Genomic DNA, 20,354 nt, shown 5'->3' on the forward strand with positions numbered 1-20,354 from the left:
GTTTTTCACAGACTGATAACTTCTCAGAAGTTAGGAAAAAAGTATAAGATAACAGAAATAATATATTTAGCCAAATACTATGATTTAGAAAAATACTACACCATAGCAGAAATACTGAGATTTAGCAGAAATACTGTGATGTACCACAAACACTGTAATTTATACTGTGTTTTTGCACAAATACGATAATCTAGCAGAAAGTCTATCATTTGGCACAAATACTCTGGTTTTGCTCAAATATAAAAACATAGCAGAAATGCCATTATATAGCAGTAATGCTATATTTTAAAAACAAACAAACACATTATTTAGTAGAAATACTATGATTTAACAGAATAGTAATAACTTAAGTGGAAATATTGGAAAAGTAAAATGACCAGCTGAAAAAAAGCTGAACATGGTTAAGTTCCCTCTAAACTAATTGTTGTTCACCTGTGAAAAGAAAATAAAGAAATAAAAAGAAATTTAAAAAACAAAAACAAGAAAGAAAGAAAGAAAGAACAGCCAACAGATACACAAAATTGCAAATATGGACACATATGGAAACACAAATCCACAGAGGGACACACACACACACAGGATCTATGCCTATCAACTAGTCTGAATATATTCAATTTGAATCCTACAATGAGATGCTGCCAAAAACGGGTCTCTCTCTCTCTGTCACTCACAGACACACACACACACAGCAGGAAGTGAACAGGGGCTATTTTCTGAAAAATCATAAAGATGTGACCAAAAACTTAAACATGGTTTAAATGAAATTGGCAATAGATATGAAAAAGCTGAATTACCCATAAATCAGCGCCGTAATTTGCACTAATAAACCAAACAATTGTTATAACTTGCACACTATATTTTTCAATTTATATATGTGTATATATAAATACATAAAAAAAAATGTACTTTAATCTTAATAACTGGACAGTACTCTGTTTTTGTAACTATACAGGCTCTTGGTAAATGCATTAAGGAAATTAATGACTGGTTGTGCCACAATTTTCTCCAGCTAAACAAAAACAAAACTGAGGTAATAGTCTTTGGTGCCAAAGAAAAACGATTACAGGTCACCAGAGAATTTGAATCTATACACCTAAAAACCACAAACCAGGTGAGAAATTTGGGTGTAGTGATGGATGCAGATCTAAACTTAGAAAAACACATTAAGACAATAACAAAATCAGCTTACTATCACCTCAAGAATATATCAAGGATAAAAGATCTGATGTCTCAACAGGACCGTTGCAGGTCTACCTAAAAAATCAGTCAGACAACTACAGCTCATTCAGAACTCTGCTGCTCGAGTCCTCACTAAGACCAAAAAAGTGGACCACATCAGTCCAGCTCTAAGGTCTTTACTCTGTCTGCCTGTCCGTCGGAGGATAGACTTTAAAGTTCTGATGCTGGTCTATAGAGGTTGACAGACCACGTGACTTTCGCGCATTGCATGCCGGTAACTCGTGGCAAAACAATCAAAGTACCGCATCAAATGCAAGCATTTGCAGCACCGCAAAACGTTCATTCTCTGGTTCCAGTACCTTCTTGCTTTTTCTTTGCCCCCCCCCCAAAAAAAAGTTATGTACAAAACGAAGGAGAACAATGCCGGTCCGTACAAAGACAGACTTGATGAAAAGGCAAAGAAAAGATACGAGGAAAAAATCAAAGGAGTGAAAGGGTAAGACCCTTACGAGCACACAGAGGGACAAAAGACGTGCTGCCCAACTTTCACCACGCTCATATTTATAATTATACGGTTCTTGGAGTGAGTGCATACACTCATGAAGTTTAGTAACTTCAGGTCACTGCAACAAGCCCCGGTAGACTTTACCGACGGATGGGTACAGGACCTTGAAATGCACCGTGTAGAACGAAAGACCATCGTACGTATCATAAGTTTACCAGTCTCACAAATCGTCTTCATAAATACACAGTCGTTAACCGTTTACTAATAGGACCTTTGAGCTCAACGGTAATTAATTAGTAGTGGAAATAATTTCTGGTTCGCATTACAGAAATGTAGCAGTGACAATAATATTGTATGCTGTAATCGTACTGGGCAATTAGTGATAGCATAGCGCCACAATTTCTGTTCAGCGCCAGACTTGCTTGTAACCTATATCACCAATTATGTTATGAAAAATGACGTATTGACTACTACAAAACACTGACCTTTGTGGAAATGCTTGGAGCAGACTAACATGTGAGCTGGAGTGTTCTGGGACGTTATATTTGGTCTTTGAATGGCTGCAATCCAGGCCATCCGTCAACTCTTTTTACTTCAGAAACATGGCTCGAATAATTTCTCTTCAACGACGTAATCCGATAAAAAAAAACCGATCTCTTTACCCGTCGGCTTCCCGTGGCTGTCATGCGACCGGCTATTGCAGTTAATAATACAACAGCTTCTTGACAGTTTTTTGTGTTTCTTTTTATCGCTGTGTAACTGATTTCAATTGAAAGCCTGCGTGCGCTAGTACCTCTTGCCACGAGTTCCCAGAATTCTTTGCGGTTTTACCCTCGAATGACGTCACATTTTCAATCTCTATAAAGCTCTGAATGGTTTAGGACCAAAATCAGTGTTGCCAACTTAGCGACTTTGTCGCTATATTTAGCGAGTTTTCAGACCCCCTAGCGACTTTTTTTCCAAGAAAAGTCGCTAAAAAAAAGACGTGAAAGCGCATATCGCTTTTACTCTCAACAAGCAGCGGGTGCTGTAACGCAGTCAGTTCTTCTTTTACTCTTATGCTGTTTTCTGGATCAGGTTTAAAACTATTTATAAACACACACACACAAAGTAACTCCACCAGAGTGCCTATTTCGGGTCACTTTTGCCGGTCCAAGCCCGGATTAAGGAGCAGGGTTGGAATTGTGACATTACACAATAATTGCTTAAAAGAAATTTAATTTGTAGTTCTAAATAAATTCTAACTGCATTTAGGACGTTTTTTGCTCACTTTATGCCTCGTCCACAATGTTATTTCTCTCTCCAGCAGCGTAGGTTACAAATACATTAGCATGGTCAATTATGCAAATTAGGTGATGACGTCATTTAGCGACTTCTAGCGACTTTTAGGACAACCAATAGCGATTTTCCTTACTGAGGAGTTGGCAACACTGACCAAAATACATCAGTGACCTCCTGACCCAGTATGAACCTTCCAGATCCCTCAGGTCACCTAGATCCGGTTTTTTATCAGTTCCCAGAGTCAGAACGTAATGGCGTAATAAGCAAATGCTTCAGCCAATACCTTTTGATTAGCCTTGTCTCATGCTTTCTTGCTTTGTGGTAAATCTTTGTTCTGTCTTCACTGAGATATTTGAATGCTAATCAATAAACATATCAAACATCAAAAAAAAAAAAAAAGAACCAGACACTGAGAAGTTGCATTCAGCTTTTATGCTCCATATATCTGGAACAAACTCCCAGAAAGCCTCAGATCAGCTGAAACACTCAGTTTATTTAAATCCAGGTTGAAGACTCACCTGTTCTCAGCTGCATTTGAGTAAAACACCAAATCCACACTTTTAAGCTTAAATTTCAAAACTTACATTTTAACTACTAGTGATGGGTCGGTCGGGAACGAAATGGCTCTTAGAGCCGGTTCTTTGACGTGAACGACGCCAGCCGGCTCCTTATCGCGAGCCGTGGGTTTTTTTTCTTTCTCTCACCCTCTCTCTCTCTCTCTCGCACTTTTTTTCCGCTTCACTCAGCACGCGAGCCTTGTGGGAAGAGGGGGGAGGGGCGGTAGTTACACTCAGTAGCACAGGAACTGAGCAGGAGGGAGAGAAAGAAAGCCAGGGACAGCAACTTCACATTAGAAAGGTATAGTAATCATCCACAACTATTTTCAGTTGCAGATGATAAAGGATTCAGAAAGTTTATTCATGCAGGTCCATATGACAGAGAATATGCATGTTCTTTTTGTTTTCATATTATAATTTATATTTAATTGTGTTGTGGTTTGCAGTGTTTTGTGTTGTTTCACTTTAAATTTGTAAAAGGAAAAAGCTGAAAATTTAAATAGTTAAAAGTTGAAATGTGAATAGTTGATTTTTGTATTATATGATTTATTTATTACATTGTATGTGGAGTGAATAAATAAAAGTATATTTATGGTGGCCCCTACAGACAAAGCACATACGAACTTCAAATCACGTACAAACTCCAAAACACGTTAAAACACTTAAAAACTCCAAAACACGTAAAAACTCCAAAACACTTACAAACTCCAAAACACGTTATAACACTTAAAAACTCCAAAACATGTAAAAACTCCAAAACACATAAAAACACGTACAAACTCTAAAACACATTATAACACGTAAAAACTCCAAAACACGTAAAAACTCAGAAGCACAGAAGTGTGTGGTAATAACGTGTAAATGAACATTTTTTTAAATTATTTGACTATATATGAATGCTTGTGTATAAATACATAAACAATACACATATGCTTTCATGCTTTCAATTGTGTAATTTAAGTGATCTAGGTAGCTCTGTTTTGGAAGTTCAGTTCATGCTAGAAATGTGTTTTGGAGTTTGTAGGTGTTTTGTCTCTAGGGGCCACCGCATATATTTATATATAAACATATATAAATAAAACCACTTTTTTTTACATTAGTAATTCCTTTTGTGCATAATTTTATATTATTGTTAATAATAAATTAATTAAAGCAACAAAACAACCTGAAGAGCCGGCTGTTTTGTTGTTTAGTGAGCCGAACCGAAAGAGCCGGATCTCTAAAAAGAGTCGGAAATCCCATCACTATTAACTACTGATTTTATCTACTGTCCTGATTTTATCTACTGTTTTTTTAAATCAATTTTAAATCATGCTTTTTGTTTTTGTTTTTAATGTCTCTGTAAAACACTTTGAATCACCTTGTTGTTGAATTGTTTTATATAAATAAACTTGCCTTGCCTACTGTCCATGATGTAAATGTTTTTTTGTTGTTGTTTTTTGTTCCTGCAAAAATTGCGTGTTTCAGTGCTGTTTGCATACGTGGTTTTCTTCTGCTGCTGTTACAACCCAATTTCCCTTTTCTGATAATTAAAGGGGTGTTCTATTCATATATATTTAAATATAGAGAAATAGCATTGTTTCATTTAGCCAAAGTCTCAGACTTTCCTTTTTTTGTTTTTGCTACACTAGACAAGAAACTAATTTTACATTTTTCTGCCTTATCACCTAAAACAAAGCAGACAACAACGCTCTGAGCTGACTCTGAACTTATCATCAAGGTTGCATGATGAGAGCCACTTCAGAGGTAACAATACTTCTTACTCTGACAACTTATTAAAGAAAGATTCATACAACATGCACAAAACTCAGCATGAGACACAGAGAACAGCCACCAAAATTTTACCCGTTATTTGAGGTCACTGAAGTTTGTTGTTAATAGTTTGGAAATCTACATTACAACGTATTTTGTATGCTGTTTGAGCAACTGGTTTAAATTCTTTGAACAAACCAGATTTGGTTAAAACCCTCTCTAAGAACTGAAACGCTTCTCTGTCATTGGCTTTTATTTGAAAATGAAATTAGAATCACAACATTTTAATATGCTTGGATAAGACTTTAATAGTTTCATGAAATAGTTTAACAAACTTTTGTAGAAATGCTCATTTAGGTTCGAGGGATGCGTCTACATGTATTCTTGTGACGTTTGAAAGTGGATGAGTGCCTGAAATGCCTCCTACACTTTTGACAGATGTTTCTCTCCAGTGTGGATTCGCTGATGACGCTGCAGATGTGATGACTGACTGAATCCCTTGTCACACTCGTCACAATAGTATTGCTTCTCTCCTGTGTGGATACGTTTATGCCTCTTCAGATGTGATGACACACTGAAACCTTTTCCACACTGATTACAGGAGTGGGGCTTTTCTTCAGTGTGGGTATGCTGATGAACTTTCAGATCTGATGACTGACTGAAGCGCTTGTCACACTCATTGCAAGAGTAGGGTTTTTCCACAGTGTGGATACGATGATGACGCTTCAAATTTGATAAACTCCTGAACCTTTTCCCACACTGGTCAAAAAGGCAGAGTTTGCCTCCATGTTGGCTGGGAAGATCAAGCTGTTCTTTAAAAAATCTACCTCAGCCTCCTCATGAAGTCTGTCTGGGATGTTCTGGTTTTAAAGAGAAAAAAGAAAGAGACAGAATAACAACAATCTAAAACATTGTCACGTCAGCTGAGGCAGACGGTGTGGAGATGAGAAAGTGTGGACACAAATGCAGGAATCAAGCTTTTATTTTGGGCTGCACAAAACACTACAAAACAAAGGGCGAAGGGAAATTGAGATAAACTAATAAAACCCTAAATTGGGGAATGCTTTGGTAGACATAATTAGTGTATGAATTCTAGAGTAACGGCTGATAAAGAAAGTATTTGGCTTTAACTCTAATGTGTTCCTCCTTGGCAAATTTCATTCAAGTCTATTACTCTGTGTCACAGACTAGCATGTTTTCTTCAAGTGTCAGCAGGTTATTACATAAAAAAGTAATGGTTGGACTGCAAACAAAAGCCAGAAATGTAAAGTCACAAAGCCTCAAATACGGATGTCAGCATATGTAGACGTAATCTCTGTGAGCTCAGCAGCCATTTTGGAATAAATTCAGGCAGTTATTTCACTACACTTTAGTCCACACACAAATCTTTTTTATGCACACACAAATTCTTTTTACTTATACAAATCCTGATTTACAAGTACAAAATATTTATGACCACAATTTGAGCCCATACGGATGAGCTTTCCAAAGTTCTACAAGTTGTGCCTCCATCGCTTGTGTCCAGATCACACGCTGCACTGCCGTGCTACTCGGTCTTTTTCACCAACATTTATGTGTTTGCGCGTGCGCAGTTTGAGCACAGTCGTGAGGATTTCAAACGACCGTCGTGAGGGTGTCACCGCAGCCGCTCATTGCATTGTGGGTACGAGTGGCAATCAAAACACTGCATCGAGCGCTAGCATTTCCAGCACCGGTAATCATTAATTCTGCGGTTTTAATCCCTACTTGCATTTTATTTGCCCCAAAAACACTTATGCACAAAACGATGAGAACACGGCAGGTCCGTACAAAGACAGACTTGACGAAAAGGCAAAAAAAAGTACAAGTTAAAAATCAAAGGAGTGAAAGGGTTAGACCCATACGAGCATACAGAGTGGACTAAAGACGTTACCGTGCTGCCCAGCTTTCATCACGCACATATTTATAACTATATGGTCCTAAGTGTGAGTGCATACACTCACAAAATGTTTAGTATCTTCAGATCCCTGCAACAAGCCCAGGTCCAGTTTACTTTGGTGATTTGGACTATTCCATTTCACAGCTGTTGTTACATTTTTTTTCTTTACCTCCTGTACAGGCCAACGCAATCTATTTGTCTATTCAGGTTGTAGTATTACACAACATTTTCAGATCCAATAGAAATAAAATAAGTGTTTCATTCAATTTATTGTCTTTATTTAAAACTGGCATTATTGTTTTCTTCTATTATAGAATCTTACAAGAAAGAGGCAAAATTGTGTTCCATTGTGCTTTATTAGCTGTTTTGGTGAAAAACAAGTCAACAATGCAACAACAAAAAAAAAAACATTGCAAAACAACATACTGGAAAACAGTTATTCATCACTTGATTGCTTCAATACAACACTTGGGCACATATAAGCGGGACTTTTCGTTTTGATATCACGCTCTCTCTTAACTGATTAAATCTCGCTGTGGTAGCAGCTTTAAACTCGGTATGACCCAGGTTGATAGAGGGTGTCCAGTCAGCATTTTGTAGGCTGGTTTTCCTACAAAACACAACAAACATTAGCCCGCAAAGCCACAGTGAGCAAAGCAGCATAGCGCAACGAATTCAATTCAAATCAATATAAGACTTATTTGTAACCTACATCAATAATTATGTTATGATAAATTACGTAATGACTACAACAGAAGACTTACATTTGTGGAAATGCTTGGAGCAGACTAACATGTGAGCTGGAGTGTGCTGGAACGTTATATTTGGTCTTCGAATGGCTGCAATCCAGGCCATCCGTAAGCTCTTTGTTACTTCGGAAACATGGCTTAAACAATTTTTTCTTCCACAACGTAATCCGATAAAAACCGTTACGCGTCGGCTTCCTGTGCTTGTCATGCGACCGGCTATTGCAGTTAATAATATAACAGCTTCTTGCCATTCTTTGTGTTTCTTTTTATCGCTGTGTGACTGTTTTCATGTGAAAGCCTGCGTGCGCCACTTCCGGTAAGGTCAAAAGGTCAAGGCTAGGGTCATCAGTCAAATTTTGACACGAGGTGGGTATCTTCTTTTTTTCCCAGGTAACCCCAGATAGATGTATTAATATAAAATAAAACAGAACTTTGACCTTGCAGTGTTAATATGTGTGCACGCCATATAAACATTGGAAGGTGTAATTAAAAAAGAAATACATTTAATAAAGAAACAATATTGGACAATAAGTAGAATATATTTAAAGTAGTGACTGCAAAGTAAACGAAAGTGAATCAACTGGTGGTGAGGTGTGGAGCTTACCATGTGTGACTTGCCATCATAATAACATATATACACCTATACCAATTTCACATTCCCAAACCTTTAATAAGATCTGAGTTTTTCACAGAAGTAATGAACACCAGCCTAGGATATATCACAGTTTTGTTTTGTTTTTTAGCCCCAAAAGTTTTGGTGTTGAGTTAAAGTGAATAAAAATGACTCCTCAAACATCAAGTTCTTTGCAGGGCTGCACATGCAGTCATCTGCCCAGCTACAATAACAACAACAACCTCCATAAAACAAAGAAGGGATGCTGTGGCTGCTGAAAGCTGAAATATTCAACACCCATCCACACCTCTGACAGAGAGAGAGAGAGAGCTGAGGACTTGAACTCCTTTTCTCTCTCCCACATCTCTCCTGCTCTGCACCACATACTCACGCATGCCAGTGGGTTGCTAGGCAACTGTAAAATAAAGCAGTCGGCTCCGAAGTCATAGAGAGAGAGAGAGAGAGAGAGAGAGAGACACGGAGAGATAGGAGAGAAACAGAGTTCACAAGTACTGCAATTCACTACTGTTTTCTTTGGCTGTGTACATGATCCCACCACAGCTCTCAGCACCCATCTGTAGATCTGCGAGGAGGACTTGTGACTTCTGGTTCTCTGACTGACGACCAATCAGGGTTGGCCAGGGGGCGGGCTCAGCAGTTCCCTGGGTTACCCTGTGATTGACGTCCAGCCTCCTGCAGCGGAGCGCGCGGCAGTGTATCACTGATGCTCCTGCTTCCCCCCCGGAGCCTGTGGAGAAATCTGGAAGAGAGGAGAGAAGGAGAGAAAACAGAGGAGCAAGAGAAATGCTAATCATCTGAAGTCCTTCACTCTTTCCCTCCTGCTCGCTTTGCTGGAAAGATGAAAGCTGGAGCTCTGGAAGAAGCCGGCTGACGGGAGAGGAAAGGAAGGATTCTTCAACAAGGGGGAGATTTGTTGGTAAGAGAAGCCGCATGCTACTTTTCTGTGTCTTGGCTTTAGTCAGTCACCTGTCCTTGCCAGCACTGTGAAATATGGGATAGCAGGTAAAGTGGAGGGGGGAGGTCTCTGGATTGTGTGCGCTTGAGGCAGATTTTCCTGCATCCTGCGTGGCTGTACAAGGCTGTTTGGTGTTACTGTATGAAACCTACATCACACATTAAGCCCGTTCTACAGTCTCAGGTATGCAAATGTTTTAGCTGAGTAAGAGCTGCTGGGTCTGGGTGAGGATATAGGAGGCAGGGTGATTCCAAAGATTCTGTATATGTGAGCTCTATCGGGAGTACAGTTACAGCTGAGGCCAGGAATTTAAGGCTTGTCTACTGTATCTGCATAGGAGGAGGAGTATTAATTACATAACACTTCATCTATACTCTTGTATCAGAGCTGTGCAGCACCATGCTGTCCCATCAGTCCAGAGAAACCTCACTGCTCCCTTCCTTTCTACTGTAACCTAGAAAGACACAAAGGCAGTTTCTAATGGGATAGGCTGATCTTCAAAGGACACTTACACCGAGTTATCCATGCCTCTTTATCTATATTTATGACTGCATCACCCTGTTTTCAGTTTAAAGCTTTGCTGTGCTTCAGCTGCGCTTCACTGCTGTGCGCAGGCGAATGTTTGATGCTCTCGATGCAATTTAAAGATCATAAAGAGAGACGGGTCATGCGCGAGGTCTGCATTGCTCTCAGCGCCTGGGGTCTGTGCCACCAGGACTTCCTAAAACCTCCATTAGGAACCTCGGGCCAGGCGACAGCTGGCTCTCCCCCCTTGCCCCCAGGACTCAGCTCTGCACCATCAGGGACTTGGCTTTCTGCTCGGCTGCTCTAACATTGCGAGTCCTCTTCCCGACCACCTGAGGACACCTCAAAGGCTTGAATGCTGTTTTGGATCAGGTGTGAAAACTTTCAGCAGGAGGAAGTCTTTATTTATTTATTTTCTTACTTGTCTGCTGTGGGGGGCTTTTTTTCCTGAAGTAAAATAACCAAAACCTTCAATTTAGATCCAAAAATGTTAAATATCTGGAGTTTTCTGCAAGGTACAATTGATGTTATTCAAAAACACGACTTTAACATACAAAACTCTGAATCTTGTTACAATTCAAATTACTCAGTTTTAACCTTTAATCATTTTTTTTGCCTCTTAAATACTAAAAAAGTATTTATCATAATAATGCTGATATCTGCATGGTGAAATCAAAGTATTTCGTCTATGCTTTGGCATGTGAGTCACAAAGATACACATGCTAAAACATAGTTTTATCTAGTGGTATAGCACAAAAAAAGTCTTAACAATTTAAACAAATCTTACAGATGTACGTGATGAATAGTAGTGTTCTTGTTTAGTCTGTTTCCTCAACATGTCTGTTGAACATGCTAGTTCTCACCTGCTCAAAGCACAGAAAGGCCTCAGCTGACCCATGTTAACTCTACAAATCCAAAATATTTGACTTCAATAAGAATTATACCGATAGCCTGCTGGGATGCTTCTCCTGAATGACGATATTTTCTGTGCCAACCATCTTGATGTGAGATGACTCACGCCACTCATAAACTCCATCTTGTCTCCTCGCTAATGTTGCAGCCTAACAGATTTTTGAGGTTTGACGTAGGCAACCTTTAACGATACCCTTTACAGTTTGGACCTGATCGTTCTTACAAGACTGTAATCTGTTATCTTTGTGACTGCAGGTCTGATATCGGTCCGCTCGTTGAATTCAGATGCTTGTTGCAGATACAAATCTAAAGAATAAATCTACGGGACGGCAGCTCGTACGGAGGCTGCTTTCTGTGTGCCATCACTGAGACCTAATCAGATATTCCATAGCATGAGAGTAGCTACAGTTGGAGGTGTTTGGGTCTCTAGAGCTACTGCCTGTCTGCCTGCCTGCGTAGGAGGAACCATCTCTTCTTCACAGCTCTGTCTACCGCAGATATAAAGCTTTGGGATTCGTTTTTTCTTTCTGCTTGTTTTTAGAGCACTGCAGGGAAAGATGACAGGGAGAAAAAGCGAGGGGATAGGGGAGACCGCGAGCCAAATTTCAGCCCACAAATTCACAAGCGCTGAGATATTCACCTTAACCCACAGATTCACTGGGATGTCCCTCAGCTGTGGAATTCTTCAAGCGAACTGTAAAGTAACATCGGCATAGTCCTGCGATTGCAGCCTGAGGGCTAACCTCCGAATATCACCTGATCAATGCTGACTGGTAAAAGCATGGCAGTCGTGTTTTAGCACGCCTGTTGGATAACAGGATGACTGTGTGTCAGTGACTCTGCGTAAGTGGCAACAGGAGGTGCAAAACTCTAATTAATGTCAAACTCAATTGTTGAGAGCTAAAGAAAAAGCTTTTATATAAGAAAACAAGTCTGAAAATTGAACCAGCTTTGCATTCATATCACATAGCTTGGATGATACTAACATGGATGTGTGAAAAGTCAGAGGAGGGGCAGTTTCTTGTGCAGCTCTTTACAACCTTGTAATATTTAGATTTGATACAGTGGCTCTCTTCCACTTTCAGCTTTTGGCCTGTCCTCCTCCGCTTACCCCTGACCAGTCGCACCAGTCGCCCATCCCTGAGCCTGCTCTTCTGCAGGTTTCTTCCTGTTAAAACAGAGTTTTTCCTTCCCACCCTTGCCAAGTGCTTGCTCAAAGCGGGTCGTCTGATTCTAAGACTTTTCCTTCCACTATAAAGTGCCTTGAGGCAACTGGTATTGTGATTTGGTGCTATATAAGTAAAATTAGATGGAATTGATGGATTAATGCAGCCAATAAGATTAAATGTCAACTCAAACTGATTTAGGCAGAAGATGGAAAATTATAGTCAGAATGTTGCGGCTTCCCTTCAGTATTTGTTCCATAGTTGCTACATTGGCATACATGCAACCTGCTTCATCTGACAGATCGTCTTTTCTGCATCCAGGTTGTCAGCTCCGAGGTAAGGGAAAGTTTTCAGTTCTAGGAACTTGCATCCTTTTAACTCTGCACAAGTTATACTGCGTTTTCACTCTGTGAGCCCTATCTGCTTTGCGGCATATTTCCCTAAACAAACCACAAGTTCCTTTTTGCCTCCTCTCCTCCTGCCGAGCCTGAATGTGCCATCTGACACACCATTTAATTCCCTTATTTATACAGCTGATATCATATGGGAGAGCGTTGATCTTTTGCTGCTATTGGCGCCTTGTCCTTGTGAGGTTACACGTGAATTTGAATCAGGCAGCAGGACTTCAGGACTAGTGTACTTCTGCCAAACTTACTTTTCTCTAACTCAGGCTGCTTCACTGCTGATGCCGTGTTTTAAAGATGGATGTGTACCGCGACGTATTAATATTTTCCTCCAGTGGGTTAAAATGGAGGCTGTGCTCATTATTGCCATGGTGATTCATAGCATGTGAGCATCATGATGCCTTTCCTTTTAAAATTTCCCTTCACCATGCGCACACACTCAACTGAACTTTTAGATAAACTATTTTCTGAGCCCATCAACTAAATGAAGTCAAACCTGCCTTCTAGAACCGGCCCTTGTTGTTACTGTATGTATTTATATCCAGATGATTATCCTGTCTGGTTTCAAGGTCACAGAGACTTTCTAAAGGCGATCTGGTCATGATGACACCCCTGTGGTCCAAACTCCATTGTGGGATATTCTTTTTACATCCCACAGTCCGATGGCAATGTCAAAGCTGCGACAGCAGATGTTTGAAGCTTCAGCAGTATAACTGGTTATCTCAGGTTTACATTGTACTGCTCAGCTGTGTCCGTATTCTCTGAAGGTGTTTTTCCACATTTGAACAGCTGAACAGAACTGTGCGGTGTTTGATTTTATCTGTATTTCTCGGGGAAGATGTGTACTGTTGCTCATAAACCTGCTAATTAAGACTTCCAGGGAATGTGGGAAGGTTTGATGCAGATTGAAAGATTGGAAAGATTGTGGACTAGTTCTTCTGAGGTGCAGTTCCTCTAAAGAAGGAACTGCAATTTGTAAACAACACAAACCTAAAACAGAGGCACCTAAACCTCATCCAGACACCTATCCAGGATGTTAATCTTCCTTACGGGCTTTTATCTGTTTTTATAGTCGTCTTTGAACTTCTCCCGTTTAATGCCACTTGGGTTGAAGCTGAAGGAATTTGCACATTCATATAGTCTCCGTTTTGGGCTGCCTTTTCACAGTTTTTTGTAATAAATGCAAGTAAGGTGTGAGCAAAGCAACAGTAGCAATATAAATAAGAATGCGCCAGTGGCTGAGTTTATGAAATGTCAGAGCTGACCATCCAGCCTAAGCAAGCAATATACAAGGGTGAGAACTTTAAGGTGAGAGGTTTCAGGTTTGTACTAAAGGTAGTATCCAGTGTTTCTAAGCATTGTGGAGAGGGATGCATATAAATGAGATTACCTTAATCTAAAACTGACATTAAAGTGGAAGCCACAAGTCTCTTTCTTGCCAAGGAAAGCGGGGGACGTTTCTCCACCAGTTGCTTGAATATACAGTGAAAAAGAGAAAAAGGCATCAGTTATAATCCCTGAGTGTTTATATTCAGATACTAACTCAGTCTCAGAGCCCGGGAATGTAGCAGTTGTGTGGCTTGTAGTCTGTATTTTACTTCTAAATTCCATATATTTCTTTTTGTTTGTTTGTTTGTTATTTTTGGTGAGATGGGAGCACTAGAATTGCGCATGTTTCTGATCATCTGGTGCCAGCACCAAGCCTTTGGCATGAACGTGGCTGCAGCCACATTCTGATACCCCCATCGTGTGACTGCTTAGAGAAACCGGATCATGGGAACATATTCCGTGAAAACCTGAAATGGATTTTTTTCAGAGCAAAACGTAGATTAAATCATCTCAACTGTGGCGATACAGAGCATGATCATTCTCGCTCACAGAAGACACGTATTCATCACAGGATAATGGCTGATTCTATTTCACTGAGCTGCTTTGGTTTCAGGTCAGTGTGACACTGTTTTGACTTCATGGGTAACTTCAACAGGACAGATGTATTATTAATGTGATTGGGAACATCACACCATACAACACCAGCCCCTGTCCCCTCGATGGCTGTCTTTTTACTCAAAGGGACTTATTTTCTTGCTGCCATGTCTTGACAGAAAGTAGTCCGTGTGAGACCATAACCCAATCCTAATGCTGCACCCGTCATACTCTGTGCATCATGCACTGTATGTACCACATAGATGCCTCACACTTGTCATTAAGCTTATTGGATCTAGTAATCCTACCCTGGATTTTACTTCTTTTTTGTTGTTGTTTAAAAGAAAGTATAAATGTGTTTTTTGAGTGAAATGTAAACATAGTGGATAGTAGTCTAAGGAGCTTGGAAAGAAAAGCATCTGGACTTCTTTAAGTTTCCTTGAAGACGTTTCATCCAAGAAGCTTCTTAAGTTTTAAGAGCAACTGGTGGAGAGACCCAGATTTCAAGCCCTATGGGAGTGCAGTGCCCCCAAGAGGGTCATGAACCCCCCTATGGATTTTCTACCTAATCACACGAGCCAAGGTGTGAAAGTGGGTGTGGGTCACAATCAGCCGAGGTTTTGGGTGAACCCATTGTGAAGCCTAGCCCCACCCTATCATGTGATTTCCTGAGGTCAAATGGCCCAGGATGTGAGTGTGAGTTAAGGCGTCTGGGAAGGGATCTCAAAACTGGATTATAGATGGCAGACAGTTGGTGTCGTAAGCCTCTGTTCATCCATCTAACACAGATGGTTAGAAAGCGTAGTGAAAGAAGCCATCGATGTCCACTGTGAACGACCATCTTGGCTCGTGTGATTAGGTAGAGGCTCAATAGGGGGTCCATGACCATCTTGGGGACACGCCCATAGGGCTTTAAATCTGGGAATCTCCACCAGTTGCTCTTAGAGCTGAAGAAGCTTGTTGGGTGAGAGGTGAAGACTTAGACTATGATGACCTGGATGACTGAGAACCTTCACAGACATAATGGATAAAAATAAACTGGATTTTAAAAATTCCTTTTTTATCCGAGGACCAAAATCGCATATAAATTCAGAACCCATCGTGCTCTTTAAAGCTAATTCATTTCTAGTTTATTAAATAAGAAAAAAAAAACTCTGTGTGGCCCTGTGCCACATGTTGGTCATGCAGTCCTTTGCTTGGAATATAAGGTACAGTTGCAACTTGGAAAACCACTTAGATTTATTTTTGAAACATCACTTAGTGCTGTTAGACGAAATAAAAACAGCTCCTTCATTTGAAAGTAATAAGCAGAGGCTTTAGCGTAACTGATTCTGCTTCTGCATCTATTAGAGCAGGCATATGTGCTTGTTTTTAGTTTGTGAGGACTGGAAAAATCAGCAAGCATTCAGTGTAGGTACACAAGTCTAATCAGCGTAATAAGAAAAACTCTGCAAACCAATCTACTTAAAGTAGGCCCGGCTACAAGTGAGGCATTCTGACCCACATATATGAAGACAGACGTGCATTCCAGAAAAAGAGAAATGGTGCTAGAAAGAAGGTTTTTCATCTGTGCATAAAATTCAGGCTATGTGCAGATGAATTGCTTCCTAAGTAGTCTGGTTTAGAAAGATTATGTGTGTGTTTGCACTCGTCTGTCTGTACAGTTACTGTATAGTTGCATCATTCTCAGCTGGATTACGAAACAGTGAGAAATGAGCAGAGACTGGGAAGAAAGAGAGCGAGAGACAAAGGAGGCGACAGATGAGAGAAACAAAGCTTGTCAGGTTTCCACAATATTAAACATGAAAAAAATTATATTTAATTTTTCTGTCACAAGTTATAAAAACAGCAGAAAGAAAACGCTGGCACAGTTTAAGAAGCCTCGGAGAGGATGACTCATTCAAGTGATGAGCTTTCAACAGTTCCCGTTGCTGAAAAACGCGTTAATCTGCGGTCAGCGAAAAACAGCCCATAATCGATGTTTCTGATCATCCTGCAGCTTCAGATGAACAGCATCTGTCAGGTGTCATTACTGCGCAGATTAAGGATTCAACACAATCATACGACAGACAGTCAGACAGCCTTTTTAATCTTGTGACGTGTTTATTTTGCAATTTCAGAAACAAAATCCCCCAGATCCATTTTTTTTGATTGAATAAGAGAATAACAGTGACAGTTTCATGAGTATGAAAACCCTGCTTGCCTGCAGTCATCCCTTAGGCTTACACAGATTCTTTTTCTCACTCTCTTTTGAGAACATGTCTTCTTGCGTGTCCTCTGCTATATTGAGACCAATTGCCACTGTTATCTCTGCACTAGTCTCCTTGAGGAGATGTGTTATCCACAGTCAAAATGGACTGGTTAACATTCACAGGAGCAGGGAGGATATTTACTTCCATGCCTGTTACAAAAAATGCCTCACCCGGACCAGAGGTGAAGATAATAACAGTCCACAGACATGTGTGGATCACTAAAAAGAAACCTAGAGCGTTCAAGGTGAGGAGCCCCAGATTGAAATTCAATTAAGCTAAAATACAAAGAGATGAGGGAGGCCCTGTGTATGGCGATTGGCACCAAATGTTCAGGGTTCACACAGATTCTCCATGTGCCTGTGTGTTTTTTTCCTCCCACACTTCAAAAACAGGTTCTCAATACTTTCATATTTGATTCTGAACTTGCTTTAGGTGCAGACCTACTCAGGATGTGCCCCAGCTCTTGACCTTTAGGAAAGGCTCCACCCTCAACCCCAAACATCCACACAATACTAATACGTTTAGACTCGTTTCAGCAATATTCCTTTTTTTCTAAGACCAATACTGATATTTAGGGATTTAAAAGTCTTTTCTTTATGTTACATATTTAGTTTTGCTATGTTGTTGCCAAGTCATCGATTACTCGTTTGCCTGACTATGCTTGGATCAGCTGTTTGTTGTTGTTTGTAGTGTCACAAACCCATTTTGCAACAGGTGCATTGGAGAGTGCCCTCTGGTGAACAAACTGAGCAACATCCACACTCTTAATGTGGTTGAAGGGTGTTTCTTCGGTCTCTACTTGACTTTTTCATTTCAGTTTTCAGTTTTTATAAATGTGATACTGATATATCAGCTGATAGCTGACATCAGTTGCTATATCACCCGGGCTCTTAATGTATCTTTTAGTTTATTCAGTTTATTATTATTGTCCCCTTTTTAATTTATACAATAAAACGGTGTCCCCCTCCTATTCAGAGGGCTCAGATCCCATCCCTGCTCCATACTGACATAGTACCATACCATGTTGTGATTAATTTGCTGCATTGCGCTCCAGGACAGACATTATACGAAGAGAATTTGGAACAAAGAACTGTTATGTTTACAGCCTTGCAGTTCCTTTGTTTATGGCCTCAGCTGTCACAACAGCAAACAGAGCAGAAGTCCGCCCACAAACAGTTTTTTGGTGGTTGATTACAGAAATAGGAGGGGGAAACTGTTTCTGCCAGACTGCTATGATAAGATTTGGTGCGAGCAAGGTTGCCTCTTCTTCCTTTACTATGTATGCTTTTACAATATCCAAAGTTTGACAAAACTCTAAAGGAAAGTCACAGTGCAAAACATAAAGGTGTATATTTGCAGCTGTAGAGTATGTAACAATAAAAGTATTGCATCTAAATACATTTAATTATCACCAACAATTAGATACTTAGTGCACAAAATCTAAATTTCTCCTTGTTTTAAGTGAAATGCGACATTTATGCAATGTAGCTAAGAAGACTGCAAAGCTACAGGTTTGTTTGTTTTTTACTCTCTGAATATGATCACTGAACTGTTTAGACAATGGAGACAACCACTCAGAGCCGAAGCATTTTAGATAAAGATGTGCCATCAAAATGCTTCACTGATAATCTAAAAATATCGATGCAGGGGTGGAAATCCACCTGATGCATGATGTATGCGTGTGCCTCTGCATCTAATATCACCTGCCAACAAAAAAACAAACCCACTTACAGCGACCGCAGGTTTAGACACACAGTGTGATTCAAACCGGGTCAAACATGGTAAAACACCGCCTTACTATGTTTTTTCAAACTGCTTTTGCTTTATCTTCCATTGTGATCGTTTTCCTTTGCTGAGCAGTACTGCGCAAGAGTTCTTGCAGGACTGAACAAGAGGAGCACTCCTGTGACAAGCTAATGTGTAGCAAATATAATGATTTGACATGATCACCGCATGGTTTTGCATTCTGACATTAGCTACTTAGCATCTGAGATGGATGAGCAAGTCAGTGGACAGTCAAACTTTTGACCCGAAGAATGGTCAGATCACTAAACTTCCTCTAGTAGTTGTTGAGATATTTGATTTTGTCTACTGAAGTCTTGTCCTGAGAAGAAGAAAACTCGGAAGGTTAACCAAGGTCACTTTGGGAGGAATATGTCTCTTCTCCTCTCCTCTCCTCTCCTCCCCTCTCCTCTCCTCTCCTCTCCTCTCCTCTCCTCTCCTCTCCTCTCCTCTCCTCTCCTCTCCTCTCCTCTCCTCTCCTCTCCTCTCCTCAGCTCTGTAGGTTACCATAGCACCCGGGAGAGAAAAAGTCAACCCACACAGAGTCTCCTACCACTCATTCTCTTCCGCTATCTCTCTCTTTCTCTCTTTCACTCTCATCCTAGTGCACCATTGTGTCTTTCAGTTTGCTCCTTCACTCTACCACATCTTTCTCTCTCACAGTCCTACCTGCCTCCCGCTGTTCTGATCTCAAGACCATCATTTTGTTGGATTTTTAGTTGTTTTTTTTAAATACTATTTGCTCTACTCTAACGGTAAATTCGGCATTACCTGGGTATTTGCGTGCAGGTTTTTATGCTGTAGATGCTCAGTTATGAATATGCAGATATGTTCTGCCCAACGTGACAACTCAGCTTCACTGTCCACCCACACACACAGGATGCCCATGGACACATACACATTCGCAGAGCTCCACGGGGGGAAGAGTGGGCTCTCACTGAGGCTCTCCAGACTCCAGAGTTGTTGGCGGTAGCAGGGACAGCACAGGCCACTAACTTGTGTCTTCTCTCGTATTTTTTTCTTTTTCCGTTCTGTCACTAGTCAATTGTTGCTGTGCTGCTTCTGTATGATGCTAACATTTGCTGGAAATTTGTGTGAATCATAGTCTGAGTTGGTGTTTGCGTGCATTTGATGCTGTTGACAGAGTGAGTCATCTGGGACTTTTCACAGTTATTGCTCAGGTAAATTGAACGATTTGGGATTGCCAGCTTGGACGACTATATATGCTTGTAAAGATGTGCAAGAAAAACTCCCAAACATAACAGAAGTGTTCAAGATATTTCAGAGTTGAAGAAAAAGAGGGAAAAAAGGAGGGACCAGTTTGCTCTGGGAGCTCCTTAACTGGAAGATGCCATCTGTTGTCTGCTCTATCCAGTATTAACTGTATTAAATAATCCATGTGGCCGGATGATCATCAGGATTGTCCCAAGTGCTAATGAATATGGGTGAATGTGGAATTTGGCCAGTTACGTAGGTATACTGCAGAGATCCTACAAAGAAAGATTTATGCGTGCATTTTAACCTATAGACTATATTTAGATGATGAATGTTGTCATCGTAGTGTCACTTATTGGCTTGTTGAAGCCTCCCCTTTAAGTTTATGATTGTCACCGTGCTGGTTGTGTGGACCCATATTTATGTCAGGTGCTAACTTATCTGTTAATGTCAGCAAGCTTTGGTTAGCAGGTTGTAAAATCATGTAGACCTGCTAATTTCCTCTCTGGTGTTGGGCATTTTATCATGCAAATCTAGCTGATGTTCAGACTCGAGTGGCTGTTCAAGAGACTGCAGTTTTTAGCCTTGCTGCCACTTTGTTACCTTTACCTTTAAAAACCACCACCAACAAAAGCAGTTACCTAC

At 40.4% G+C, this 20,354-nt stretch overlaps 1 protein-coding gene across 2 annotated transcripts in view; it reads left to right on the plus strand.

The window, feature by feature from the left end:
* Positions 1-8,424: 8,424 nt before the first annotated feature.
* The window catches only part of lrrc7 (leucine rich repeat containing 7), a 143,234-nt gene continuing 131,304 nt past the window's right edge, over positions 8,425-20,354 (plus strand). Inside the window, exon 1 of one of the 2 annotated variants that reach the window (XM_085138008.1) lies at positions 8,425-9,491. The gene's annotated coding sequence lies outside the window, so the exon portion shown is untranslated. The remainder of the gene's footprint in view (positions 9,492-20,354) is intronic. The other variant, XM_085138007.1, reaches the window with a different exon arrangement.

Source organism: Neolamprologus multifasciatus, chromosome 17, assembly GCF_963576455.1.
Source record: "Neolamprologus multifasciatus chromosome 17, fNeoMul1.2, whole genome shotgun sequence".
NCBI lineage: Eukaryota > Metazoa > Chordata > Actinopteri > Cichliformes > Cichlidae > Neolamprologus > Neolamprologus multifasciatus.